Raw genomic sequence first — 13,738 nt, forward strand, 5'->3', positions numbered from 1 at the left:
TGCGAGAGAGAGAGAATGAGAGAGAGAGACAGAGAGAGAGAGACAGAGAGAGAAGGGGAAGGGGTGTTGGCAGTTAGGGTGTGAGCTAGAGAAATGAGGCCTGTCTGCAAAAGGCCATGGGATGGGAGTGCGTGGTTGCAGGTTGTTTGGCTTTGTAAGGCCTACTGCCCGCTTCACTCGAAACTGGGTCTAGGGTTGTCGGTTTGTAGGCTGTAAAAGCCCAGAAAAGCTCTTGTTTTCCAACCAGCAGAGTGGCGCAGCGGAAGCGTGCTGGGCCCATAACCCAGAGGTCGATGGATCGGAACCATCCTCTGCTAAGTTTTTTCAAATTATGTTTTTGTGTCATGGCATTAGGGCACAAAGAGCTGTAAGTGCCTGGATGCAATGTCATTCCTTGAACTTGCTGCCTTGTTCCACTCTTGCGCTAAATAGGAGAGGGTCCCAGCCCAGCCAACAAAATGTACTGTTCAATCAAACCAAACTTAAAACCAAGCTCCTTTTTTAAGGGGTCCCGGGGAAATGTTGGGCTGACCGGCAAGACCTCATGATGCGAACTGCTTCTGCGTCAAACGCAAGCTTTTTTCATTCCCAGCCAATGACTTATTCTTATTTCTAAGGGGCGCTCCATCACATAGCCCAGACAGGCAGGCGTTGGTGTTATAGTGGTGAGCATAGCTGCCTTCCAAGCAGTTGACCCGGGTTCGATTCCCGGCCAACGCAGATCAAATCTTTAAATTGTTCAAAATGCATTTTTGGGAAATCAGACTCATGCTGAAAGCAAAGCTGACACACTTTTCGCGAAAATCAAAACCCCATCCAGGAAAGGTTCTTGCATCCTAGTTTCTGCAACTGTCTATCGGTGAGGGGATTGAAGCGAGCAGGGCTCCTGGCCCCTCCCCGACAAAGCCCTGACGAAGGCCTGACAAAGGCCTATTCGCCTTGCCCTGACGGGCAAAGGTCCCAGCAGGCCACCGAGCACAGCACCTCAGCCTATTAGAGTGAGGTTTCAGGATCTCTCTCATCCTGTAAACCAACATACTGAGGAAGGTGAAACGTGTGGCTGTGCTCCTCACATGCTGAAGCAGCAGCAGCCCTTTCCCTGAAGCAAAGTTCCTTCATTCCTCCCTCCCATAACCCTTAGCAGGGGATTTATGGTAATTGAGTTGAGTTTCCAAACTGGCCCTTCCTTCCTTCCTTCCCATATCTGCCAGCTCGAGAAGGCTTGTTTTGTTGCACCTGGGAAGTAAAGTATCTATTTGCGAGAGAGAGAGAATGAGAGAGAGAGACAGAGAGAGAGAGACAGAGAGAGAAGGGGAAGGGGTGTTGGCAGTTAGGGTGTGAGCTAGAGAAATGAGGCCTGTCTGCAAAAGGCCATGGGATGGGAGTGCGTGGTTGCAGGTTGTTTGGCTTTGTAAGGCCTACTGCCCGCTTCACTCGAAACTGGGTCTAGGGTTGTCGGTTTGTAGGCTGTAAAAGCCCAGAAAAGCTCTTGTTCTCCAACCAGCAGAGTGGCGCAGCGGAAGCGTGCTGGGCCCATAACCCAGAGGTCGATGGATCGAAACCATCCTCTGCTAAGTTTTTTCAAATTATGTTTTTGTGTCATGGCATTAGGGCACAAAGAGCTGTAAGTGCCTGGATGCAATGTCATTCCTTGAACTTGCTGCCTCGTTCCACTCTTGCGCTAAATAGGAGAGGGTCCCAGCCCAGCCAACAAAATGTACTGTTCAATCAAACCAAACTTAAAACCAAGCTCCTTTTTTAAGGGGTCCCGGGGAAATGTTGGGCTGACCGGCAAGACCTCATGATGCGAACTGCTTCTGCGTCAAACGCAAGCTTTTTTCATTCCCAGCCAATGACTTATTCTTATTTCTAAGGGGCGCTCCATCACATAGCCCAGACAGGCAGACGTTGGTGGTATAGTGGTGAGCATAGCTGCCTTCCAAGCAGTTGACCTGGGTTCCGCAGATCAAATCTTTAAATTGTTCAAAATGCATTTTTGGGAAATCAGACTCATGCTGAAAGCAAAGCTGACACACTTTTCGCGAAAATCAAAACCCCATCCAGGAAAGGTTCTTGCATCCTAGTTTCTGCAACTGTCTATCGGTGAGGGGATTGAAGCGAGCAGGGCTCCTGGCCCCTCCCCGACAAAGCCCTGACGAAGGCCTGACAAAGGCCTATTCGCCTTGCCCTGACGGGCAAAGGTCCCAGCAGGCCACCGAGCACAGCACCTCAGCCTATTAGAGTGAGGTTTCAGGATCTCTCTCATCCTGTAAACCAACATACTGAGGAAGGTGAAACGTGTGGCTGCGCTCCTCACATGCTGAAGCAGCAGCAGCCCTTTCCCTGAAGCAAAGTTCCTTCATTCCTCCCTCCCATAACCCTTAGCAGGGGATTTATGGTAATTGAGTTGAGTTTCCAAACTGGCCCTTCCTTCCTTCCTTCCCATATCTGCCAGCTCGAGAAGGCTTGTTTTGTTGCACCTGGGAAGTAAAGTATCTATTTGCGAGAGAGAGAGAATGAGAGAGAGAGACAGAGAGAGAGAGACAGAGAGAGAGAGACAGAGAGAGAAGGGGAAGGGGTGTTGGCAGTTAGGGTGTGAGCTAGAGAAATGAGGCCTGTCTGCAAAAGGCCATGGGATGGGAGTGCGTGGTTGCAGGTTGTTTGGCTTTGTAAGGCCTACTGCCCGCTTCACTCGAAACTGGGTCTAGGGTTGTCGGTTTGTAGGCTGTAAAAGCCCAGAAAAGCTCTTGTTTTCCAACCAGCAGAGTGGCGCAGCGGAAGCGTGCTGGGCCAATAACCCAGAGGTCGATGGATCGAAACCATCCTCTGCTAAGTTTTTTCAAATTATGTTTTTGTGTCATGGCATTAGGGCACAAAGAGCTGTAAGTGCCTGGATGCAATGTCATTCCTTGAACTTGCTGCCTCGTTCCACTCTTGCGCTAAATAGGAGAGGGTCCCAGCCCAGCCAACAAAATGTACTGTTCAATCAAACCAAACTTAAAACCAAGCTCCTTTTTTAAGGGGTCCCGGGGAAATGTTGGGCTGACCGGCAAGACCTCATGATGCGAACTGCTTCTGCGTCAAACGCAAGCTTTTTTCATTCCCAGCCAATGACTTATTCTTATTTCTAAGGGGCGCTCCATCACATAGCCCAGACAGGCAGGCGTTGGTGTTATAGTGGTGAGCATAGCTGCCTTCCAAGCAGTTGACCCGGGTTCGATTCCCGGCCAACGCAGATCAAATCTTTAAATTGTTCAAAATGCATTTTTGGGAAATCAGACTCATGCTGAAAGCAAAGCTGACACACTTTTCGCGAAAATCAAAACCCCATCCAGGAAAGGTTCTTGCATCCTAGTTTCTGCAACTGTCTATCAGTGAGGGGATTGAAGCGAGCAGGGCTCCTGGCCCCTCCCCGACAAAGCCCTGACGAAGGCCTGACAAAGGCCTATTCGCCTTGCCCTGACGGGCAAAGGTCCCAGCAGGCCACCGAGCACAGCACCTCAGCCTATTAGAGTGAGGTTTCAGGATCTCTCTCATCCTGTAAACCAACATACTGAGGAAGGTGAAACGTGTGGCTGTGCTCCTCACATGCTGAAGCAGCAGCAGCCCTTTCCCTGAAGCAAAGTTCCTTCATTCCTCCCTCCCATAACCCTTAGCAGTGGATTTATGGTAATTGAGTTGAGTTTCCAAACTGGCCCTTCCTTCCTTCCTTCCCATATCTGCCAGCTCGAGAAGGCTTGTTTTGTTGCACCTGGGAAGTAAAGTATCTATTTGCGAGAGAGAGAGAATGAGAGAGAGAGACAGAGAGAGAGAGACAGAGAGAGAAGGGGAAGGGGTGTTGGCAGTTAGGGTGTGAGCTAGAGAAATGAGGCCTGTCTGCAAAAGGCCATGGGATGGGAGTGCGTGGTTGCAGGTTGTTTGGCTTTGTAAGGCCTACTGCCCGCTTCACTCGAAACTGGGTCTAGGGTTGTCGGTTTGTAGGCTGTAAAAGCCCAGAAAAGCTCTTGTTCTCCAACCAGCAGAGTGGCGCAGCGGAAGCGTGCTGGGCCCATAACCCAGAGGTCGATGGATCGAAACCATCCTCTGCTAAGTTTTTTCAAATTATGTTTTTGTGTCATGGCATTAGGGCACAAAGAGCTGTAAGTGCCTGGATGCAATGTCATTCCTTGAACTTGCTGCCTCGTTCCACTCTTGCGCTAAATAGGAGAGGGTCCCAGCCCAGCCAACAAAATGTACTGTTCAATCAAACCAAACTTAAAACCAAGCTCCTTTTTTAAGGGGTCCCGGGGAAATGTTGGGCTGACCGGCAAGACCTCATGATGCGAACTGCTTCTGCGTCAAACGCAAGCTTTTTTCATTCCCAGCCAATGACTTATTCTTATTTCTAAGGGGCGCTCCATCACATAGCCCAGACAGGCAGGCGTTGGTGGTATAGTGGTGAGCATAGCTGCCTTCCAAGCAGTTGACCTGGGTTCCGCAGATCAAATCTTTAAATTGTTCAAAATGCATTTTTGGGAAATCAGACTCATGCTGAAAGCAAAGCTGACACACTTTTCGCGAAAATCAAAACCCCATCCAGGAAAGGTTCTTGCATCCTAGTTTCTGCAACTGTCTATCGGTGAGGGGATTGAAGCGAGCAGGGCTCCTGGCCCCTCCCCGACAAAGCCCTGACGAAGGCCTGACAAAGGCCTATTCGCCTTGCCCTGACGGGCAAAGGTCCCAGCAGGCCACCGAGCACAGCACCTCAGCCTATTAGAGTGAGGTTTCAGGATCTCTCTCATCCTGTAAACCAACATACTGAGGAAGGTGAAACGTGTGGCTGCGCTCCTCACATGCTGAAGCAGCAGCAGCCCTTTCCCTGAAGCAAAGTTCCTTCATTCCTCCCTCCCATAACCCTTAGCAGGGGATTTATGGTAATTGAGTTGAGTTTCCAAACTGGCCCTTCCTTCCTTCCTTCCCATATCTGCCAGCTCGAGAAGGCTTGTTTTGTTGCACCTGGGAAGTAAAGTATCTATTTGCGAGAGAGAGAGAATGAGAGAGAGAGACAGAGAGAGGGAGACAGAGAGAGAAGGGGAAGGGGTGTTGGCAGTTAGGGTGTGAGCTAGAGAAATGAGGCCTGTCTGCAAAAGGCCATGGGATGGGAGTGCGTGGTTGCAGGTTGTTTGGCTTTGTAAGGCCTACTGCCCGCTTCACTCGAAACTGGGTCTAGGGTTGTCGGTTTGTAGGCTGTAAAAGCCCAGAAAAGCTCTTGTTCTCCAACCAGCAGAGTGGCGCAGCGGAAGCATGCTGCGCCCATAACCCAGAGGTCGATGGATTGAAACCATCCTCTGCTAAGTTTTTTCAAATTATGTTTTTGTGTCATGGCATTAGGGCACAAAGAGCTGTAAGTGCCTGGATGCAATGTCATTCCTTGAACTTGCTGCCTCGTTCCACTCTTGCGCTAAATAGGAGAGGGTCCCAGCCCAGCCAACAAAATGTACTGTTCAATCAAACCAAACTTAAAACCAAGCTCCTTTTTTAAGGGGTCCCGGGGAAATGTTGGGCTGACCGGCAAGACCTCATGATGCGAACTGCTTCTGCGTCAAACGCAAGCTTTTTTCATTCCCAGCCAATGACTTATTCTTATTTCTAAGGGGCGCTCCATCACATAGCCCAGACAGGCAGGCGTTGGTGTTATAGTGGTGAGCATAGCTGCCTTCCAAGCAGTTGACCCGGGTTCGATTCCCGGCCAACGCAGATCAAATCTTTAAATTGTTCAAAATGCATTTTTGGGAAATCAGACTCATGCTGAAAGCAAAGCTGACACACTTTTCGCGAAAATCAAAACCCCATCCAGGAAAGGTTCTTGCATCCTAGTTTCTGCAACTGTCTATCGGTGAGGGGATTGAAGCGAGCAGGGCTCCTGGCCCCTCCCCGACAAAGCCCTGACGAAGGCCTGACAAAGGCCTATTCGCCTTGCCCTGACGGGCAAAGGTCCCAGCAGGCCACCGAGCACAGCACCTCAACCTATTAGAGTGAGGTTTCAGGATCTCTCTCATCCTGTAAACCAACATACTGAGGAAGGTGAAACGTGTGGCTGCGCTCCTCACATGCTGAAGCAGCAGCAGCCCTTTCCCTGAAGCAATGTTCCTTCATTCCTCCCTCCCATAACCCTTAGCAGGGGATTTATGGTAATTGAGTTGAGTTTCCAAACTGGCCCTTCCTTCCTTCCTTCCCATATCTGCCAGCTCGAGAAGGCTTGTTTTGTTGCACCTGGGAAGTAAAGTATCTATTTGCGAGAGAGAGAGAATGAGAGAGAGAGACAGAGAGAGAGAGAGAGAGAGAGAGAAGGGGAAGGGGTGTTGGCAGTTAGGGTGTGAGCTAGAGAAATGAGGCCTGTCTGCAAAAGGCCATGGGATGGGAGTGCGTGGTTGCAGGTTGTTTGGCTTTGTAAGGCCTACTGCCCGCTTCACTCGAAACTGGGTCTAGGGTTGTCGGTTTGTAGGCTGTAAAAGCCCAGAAAAGCTCTTGTTCTCAAACCAGCAGAGTGGCGCAGCGTAAGCATGCTGGGCCCATAACCCAGAGGTCGATGGATTGAAACCATCCTCTGCTAAGTTTTTTCAAATTATGTTTTTGTGTCATGGCATTAGGGCACAAAGAGCTGTAAGTGCCTGGATGCAATGTCATTCCTTGAACTTGCTGCCTCGTTCCACTCTTGCGCTAAATAGGAGAGGGTCCCAGCCCAGCCAACAAAATGTACTGTTCAATCAAACCAAACTTAAAACCAAGCTCCTTTTTTAAGGGGTCCCGGGGAAATGTTGGGCTGACCGGCAAGACCTCATGATGCGAACTGCTTCTGCGTCAAACGCAAGCTTTTTTCATTCCCAGCCAATGACTTATTCTTATTTCTAAGGGGCGCTCCATCACATAGCCCAGACAGGCAGGCGTTGGTGTTATAGTGGTGAGCATAGCTGCCTTCCAAGCAGTTGACCCGGGTTCGATTCCCGGCCAGCGCAGATCAAATCTTTAAATTGTTCAAAATGCATTTTTGGGAAATCAGACTCATGCTGAAAGCAAAGCTGACACACTTTTCGCGAAAATCAAAACCCCATCCAGGAAAGGTTCTTGCATCCTAGTTTCTGCAACTGTCTATCGGTGAGGGGATTGAAGCGAGCAGGGCTCCTGGCCCCTCCCCGACAAAGCCCTGACGAAGGCCTGACAAAGGCCTATTCGCCTTGCCCTGACGGGCAAAGGTCCCAGCAGGCCACCGAGCACAGCACCTCAGCCTATTAGAGTGAGGTTTCAGGATCTCTCTCATCCTGTAAACCAACATACTGAGGAAGGTGAAACGTGTGGCTGTGCTCCTCACATGCTGAAGCAGCAGCAGCCCTTTCCCTGAAGCAAAGTTCCTTCATTCCTCCCTCCCATAACCCTTAGCAGGGGATTTATGGTAATTGAGTTGAGTTTCCAAACTGGCCCTTCCTTCCTTCCTTCCCATATCTGCCAGCTCGAGAAGGCTTGTTTTGTTGCACCTGGGAAGTAAAGTATCTATTTGCGAGAGAGAGAGAATGAGAGAGAGAGACAGAGAGAGAGAGACAGAGAGAGAAGGGGAAGGGGTGTTGGCAGTTAGGGTGTGAGCTAGAGAAATGAGGCCTGTCTGCAAAAGGCCATGGGATGGGAGTGCGTGGTTGCAGGTTGTTTGGCTTTGTAAGGCCTACTGCCCGCTTCACTCGAAACTGGGTCTAGGGTTGTCGGTTTGTAGGCTGTAAAAGCCCAGAAAAGCTCTTGTTCTCCAACCAGCAGAGTGGCGCAGCGGAAGCGTGCTGGGCCCATAACCCAGAGGTCGATGGATCGAAACCATCCTCTGCTAAGTTTTTTCAAATTATGTTTTTGTGTCATGGCATTAGGGCACAAAGAGCTGTAAGTGCCTGGATGCAATGTCATTCCTTGAACTTGCTGCCTCGTTCCACTCTTGCGCTAAATAGGAGAGGGTCCCAGCCCAGCCAACAAAATGTACTGTTCAATCAAACCAAACTTAAAACCAAGCTCCTTTTTTAAGGGGTCCCGGGGAAATGTTGGGCTGACCGGCAAGACCTCATGATGCGAACTGCTTCTGCGTCAAACGCAAGCTTTTTTCATTCCCAGCCAATGACTTATTCTTATTTCTAAGGGGCGCTCCATCACACAGCCCAGACAGGCAGGCGTTGGTGGTATAGTGGTGAGCATAGCTGCCTTCCAAGCAGTTGACCTGGGTTCCGCAGATCAAATCTTTAAATTGTTCAAAATGCATTTTTGGGAAATCAGACTCATGCTGAAAGCAAAGCTGACACACTTTTCGCGAAAATCAAAACCCCATCCAGGAAAGGTTCTTGCATCCTAGTTTCTGCAACTGTCTATCGGTGAGGGGATTGAAGCGAGCAGGGCTCCTGGCCCCTCCCCGACAAAGCCCTGACGAAGGCCTGACAAAGGCCTATTCGCCTTGCCCTGACGGGCAAAGGTCCCAGCAGGCCACCGAGCACAGCACCTCAGCCTATTAGAGTGAGGTTTCAGGATCTCTCTCATCCTGTAAACCAACATACTGAGGAAGGTGAAACGTGTGGCTGCGCTCCTCACATGCTGAAGCAGCAGCAGCCCTTTCCCTGAAGCAAAGTTCCTTCATTCCTCCCTCCCATAACCCTTAGCAGGGGATTTATGGTAATTGAGTTGAGTTTCCAAACTGGCCCTTCCTTCCTTCCTTCCCATATCTGCCAGCTCGAGAAGGCTTGTTTTGTTGCACCTGGGAAGTAAAGTATCTATTTGCGAGAGAGAGAGAATGAGAGAGAGAGACAGAGAGAGGGAGACAGAGAGAGAAGGGGAAGGGGTGTTGGCAGTTAGGGTGTGAGCTAGAGAAATGAGGCCTGTCTGCAAAAGGCCATGGGATGGGAGTGCGTGGTTGCAGGTTGTTTGGCTTTGTAAGGCCTACTGCCCGCTTCACTCGAAACTGGGTCTAGGGTTGTCGGTTTGTAGGCTGTAAAAGCCCAGAAAAGCTCTTGTTCTCCAACCAGCAGAGTGGCGCAGCGGAAGCATGCTGCGCCCATAACCCAGAGGTCGATGGATTGAAACCATCCTCTGCTAAGTTTTTTCAAATTATGTTTTTGTGTCATGGCATTAGGGCACAAAGAGCTGTAAGTGCCTGGATGCAATGTCATTCCTTGAACTTGCTGCCTCGTTCCACTCTTGCGCTAAATAGGAGAGGGTCCCAGCCCAGCCAACAAAATGTACTGTTCAATCAAACCAAACTTAAAACCAAGCTCCTTTTTTAAGGGGTCCCGGGGAAATGTTGGGCTGACCGGCAAGACCTCATGATGCGAACTGCTTCTGCGTCAAACGCAAGCTTTTTTCATTCCCAGCCAATGACTTATTCTTATTTCTAAGGGGCGCTCCATCACATAGCCCAGACAGGCAGGCGTTGGTGTTATAGTGGTGAGCATAGCTGCCTTCCAAGCAGTTGACCCGGGTTCGATTCCCGGCCAACGCAGATCAAATCTTTAAATTGTTCAAAATGCATTTTTGGGAAATCAGACTCATGCTGAAAGCAAAGCTGACACACTTTTCGCGAAAATCAAAACCCCATCCAGGAAAGGTTCTTGCATCCTAGTTTCTGCAACTGTCTATCGGTGAGGGGATTGAAGCGAGCAGGGCTCCTGGCCCCTCCCCGACAAAGCCCTGACGAAGGCCTGACAAAGGCCTATTCGCCTTGCCCTGACGGGCAAAGGTCCCAGCAGGCAACCGAGCACAGCACCTCAACCTATTAGAGTGAGGTTTCAGGATCTCTCTCATCCTGTAAACCAACATACTGAGGAAGGTGAAACGTGTGGCTGCGCTCCTCACATGCTGAAGCAGCAGCAGCCCTTTCCCTGAAGCAATGTTCCTTCATTCCTCCCTCCCATAACCCTTAGCAGGGGATTTATGGTAATTGAGTTGAGTTTCCAAACTGGCCCTTCCTTCCTTCCTTCCCATATCTGCCAGCTCGAGAAGGCTTGTTTTGTTGCACCTGGGAAGTAAAGTATCTATTTGCGAGAGAGAGAGAATGAGAGAGAGAGACAGAGAGAGAGAGAGAGAGAGAGAGAAGGGGAAGGGGTGTTGGCAGTTAGGGTGTGAGCTAGAGAAATGAGGCCTGTCTGCAAAAGGCCATGGGATGGGAGTGCGTGGTTGCAGGTTGTTTGGCTTTGTAAGGCCTACTGCCCGCTTCACTCGAAACTGGGTCTAGGGTTGTCGGTTTGTAGGCTGTAAAAGCCCAGAAAAGCTCTTGTTCTCCAACCAGCAGAGTGGCGCAGCGGAAGCATGCTGGGCCCATAACCCAGAGGTCGATGGATTGAAACCATCCTCTGCTAAGTTTTTTCAAATTATGTTTTTGTGTCATGGCATTAGGGCACAAAGAGCTGTAAGTGCCTGGATGCAATGTCATTCCTTGAACTTGCTGCCTCGTTCCACTCTTGCGCTAAATAGGAGAGGGTCCCAGCCCAGCCAACAAAATGTACTGTTCAATCAAACCAAACTTAAAACCAAGCTCCTTTTTTAAGGGGTCCCGGGGAAATGTTGGGCTGACCGGCAAGACCTCATGATGCGAACTGCTTCTGCGTCAAACGCAAGCTTTTTTCATTCCCAGCCAATGACTTATTCTTATTTCTAAGGGGCGCTCCATCACATAGCCCAGACAGGCAGGCGTTGGTGTTATAGTGGTGAGCATAGCTGCCTTCCAAGCAGTTGACCCGGGTTCGATTCCCGGCCAATGCAGATCAAATCTTTAAATTGTTCAAAATGCATTTTTGGGAAATCAGACTCATGCTGAAAGCAAAGCTGACACACTTTTCGCGAAAATCAAAACCCCATCCAGGAAAGGTTCTTGCATCCTAGTTTCTGCAACTGTCTATCGGTGAGGGGATTGAAGCGAGCAGGGCTCCTGGCCCCTCCCCGACAAAGCCCTGACGAAGGCCTGACAAAGGCCTATTCGCCTTGCCCTGACGGGCAAAGGTCCCAGCAGGCCACCGAGCACAGCACCTCAGCCTATTAGAGTGAGGTTTCAGGATCTCTCTCATCCTGTAAACCAACATACTGAGGAAGGTGAAACGTGTGGCTGTGCTCCTCACATGCTGAAGCAGCAGCAGCCCTTTCCCTGAAGCAAAGTTCCTTCATTCCTCCCTCCCATAACCCTTAGCAGGGGATTTATGGTAATTGAGTTGAGTTTCCAAACTGGCCCTTCCTTCCTTCCTTCCCATATCTGCCAGCTCGAGAAGGCTTGTTTTGTTGCACCTGGGAAGTAAAGTATCTATTTGCGAGAGAGAGAGAATGAGAGAGAGAGACAGAGAGAGAGAGACAGAGAGAGAAGGGGAAGGGGTGTTGGCAGTTAGGGTGTGAGCTAGAGAAATGAGGCCTGTCTGCAAAAGGCCATGGGATGGGAGTGCGTGGTTGCAGGTTGTTTGGCTTTGTAAGGCCTACTGCCCGCTTCACTCGAAACTGGGTCTAGGGTTGTCGGTTTGTAGGCTGTAAAAGCCCAGAAAAGATCTTGTTCTCCAACCAGCAGAGTGGCGCAGCGGAAGCGTGCTGGGCCCATAACCCAGAGGTCGATGGATCGAAACCATCCTCTGCTAAGTTTTTTCAAATTATGTTTTTGTGTCATGGCATTAGGGCACAAAGAGCTGTAAGTGCCTGGATGCAATGTCATTCCTTGAACTTGCTGCCTCGTTCCACTCTTGCGCTAAATAGGAGAGGGTCCCAGCCCAGCCAACAAAATGTACTGTTCAATCAAACCAAACTTAAAACCAAGCTCCTTTTTTAAGGGGTCCCGGGGAAATGTTGGGCTGACCGGCAAGACCTCATGATGCGAACTGCTTCTGCGTCAAACGCAAGCTTTTTTCATTCCCAGCCAATGACTTATTCTTATTTCTAAGGGGCGCTCCATCACATAGCCCAGACAGGCAGGCGTTGGTGGTATAGTGGTGAGCATAGCTGCCTTCCAAGCAGTTGACCTGGGTTCCGCAGATCAAATCTTTAAATTGTTCAAAATGCATTTTTGGGAAATCAGACTCATGCTGAAAGCAAAGCTGACACACTTTTCGCGAAAATCAAAACCCCATCCAGGAAAGGTTCTTGCATCCTAGTTTCTGCAACTGTCTATCGGTGAGGGGATTGAAGCGAGCAGGGCTCCTGGCCCCTCCCCGACAAAGCCCTGACGAAGGCCTGACAAAGGCCTATTCGCCTTGCCCTGACGGGCAAAGGTCCCAGCAGGCCACCGAGCACAGCACCTCAGCCTATTAGAGTGAGGTTTCAGGATCTCTCTCATCCTGTAAACCAACATACTGAGGAAGGTGAAACGTGTGGCTGCGCTCCTCACATGCTGAAGCAGCAGCAGCCCTTTCCCTGAAGCAAAGTTCCTTCATTCCTCCCTCCCATAACCCTTAGCAGGGGATTTATGGTAATTGAGTTGAGTTTCCAAACTGGCCCTTCCTTCCTTCCTTCCCATATCTGCCAGCTCGAGAAGGCTTGTTTTGTTGCACCTGGGAAGTAAAGTATCTATTTGCGAGAGAGAGAGAATGAGAGAGAGAGAGAATGAGAGAGAGAGACAGAGAGAGGGAGACAGAGAGAGAAGGGAAAGGGGTGTTGGCAGTTAGGGTGTGAGCTAGAGAAATGAGGCCTGTCTGCAAAAGGCCATGGGATGGGAGTGCGTGGTTGCAGGTTGTTTGGCTTTGTAAGGCCTACTGCCCGCTTCACTCGAAACTGGGTCTAGGGTTGTCGGTTTGTAGGCTGTAAAAGCCCAGAAAAGATCTTGTTCTCCAACCAGCAGAGTGGTGCAGCGGAAGCGTGCTGGGCCCATAACCCAGAGGTCGATGGATTGAAACCATCCTCTGCTAACTTTTTTCAAATTATGTTTTTGTGTCATGGCATTAGGGCACAAAGAGCTGTAAGTGCCTGGATGCAATGTCATTCCTTGAACTTGCTGCCTCGTTCCACTCTTGCGCTAAATAGGAGAGGGTCCCAGCCCAGCCAACAAAATGTACTGTTCAATCAAACCAAACTTAAAACCAAGCTCCTTTTTTAAGGGGTCCCGGGGAAATGTTGGGCTGACCGGCAAGACCTCATGATGCGAACTGCTTCTGCGTCAAAGGCAAGCTTTTTTCATTCCCAGCCAATGACTTATTCTTATTTCTAAGGGGCGCTCCATCAGATATCCCAGACAGGCAGGCGTTGGTGGTATAGTGGTGAGCATAGCTGCCTTCCAAGCAGTTGACCCGGGTTCGATTCCCGGCCAACGCAGATCAAATCTTTAAATTGTTCAAAATGCATTTTTTGGAAATCAGACTCATGCTGAAAGCAAAGCTGACACACTTTTCGTGAAAATCAAAACCCCATCCAGGAAAGGTTCTTGCATCCTAGTTTCTGCAACTGTCTATCGATGAGGGGATTGAAGCGAGCAGGGCTCCTGGCCCCTCCCCGACAAAGCCCTGACGAAGGCCTGACAAAGGCCTATTCGCCTTGCCCTGACGGGCAAAGGTCCCAGCAGGCCACCGAGCACAGCACCTCAACCTATTAGAGTGAGGTTTCAGGATCTCTCTCATCCTGTAAACCAACATACTGAGGAAGGTGAAACGTGTGGCTGCGCTCCTCACATGCTGAAGCAGCAGCAGCCCTTTCCCTGAAGCAAAGTTCCTTCATTCCTCCCTCCCATAACCCTTAGCAGGGGATTTATGGTAATTGAGTTGAGTTTCCAAACTGGCCCTTC

The 13,738-nt window shown here is 50.0% G+C and overlaps 1 non-coding gene across 1 annotated transcript; it reads left to right on the plus strand.

Moving 5' to 3' along the window:
• Positions 1-13,200: 13,200 nt before the first annotated feature.
• On the plus strand, positions 13,201-13,272 carry TRNAG-UCC (transfer RNA glycine (anticodon UCC)). The gene has a single exon. It is a non-coding gene; the product is annotated as a tRNA-Gly (tRNA).
• Positions 13,273-13,738: the final 466 nt, after the last annotated feature.

This window comes from Ambystoma mexicanum, chromosome 6q (assembly GCF_040938575.1).
Source record: "Ambystoma mexicanum isolate Mex_15411 chromosome 6q, UKY_AmexF1_1, whole genome shotgun sequence".
Classification (NCBI taxonomy): Eukaryota; Metazoa; Chordata; class Amphibia; order Caudata; family Ambystomatidae; genus Ambystoma; species Ambystoma mexicanum.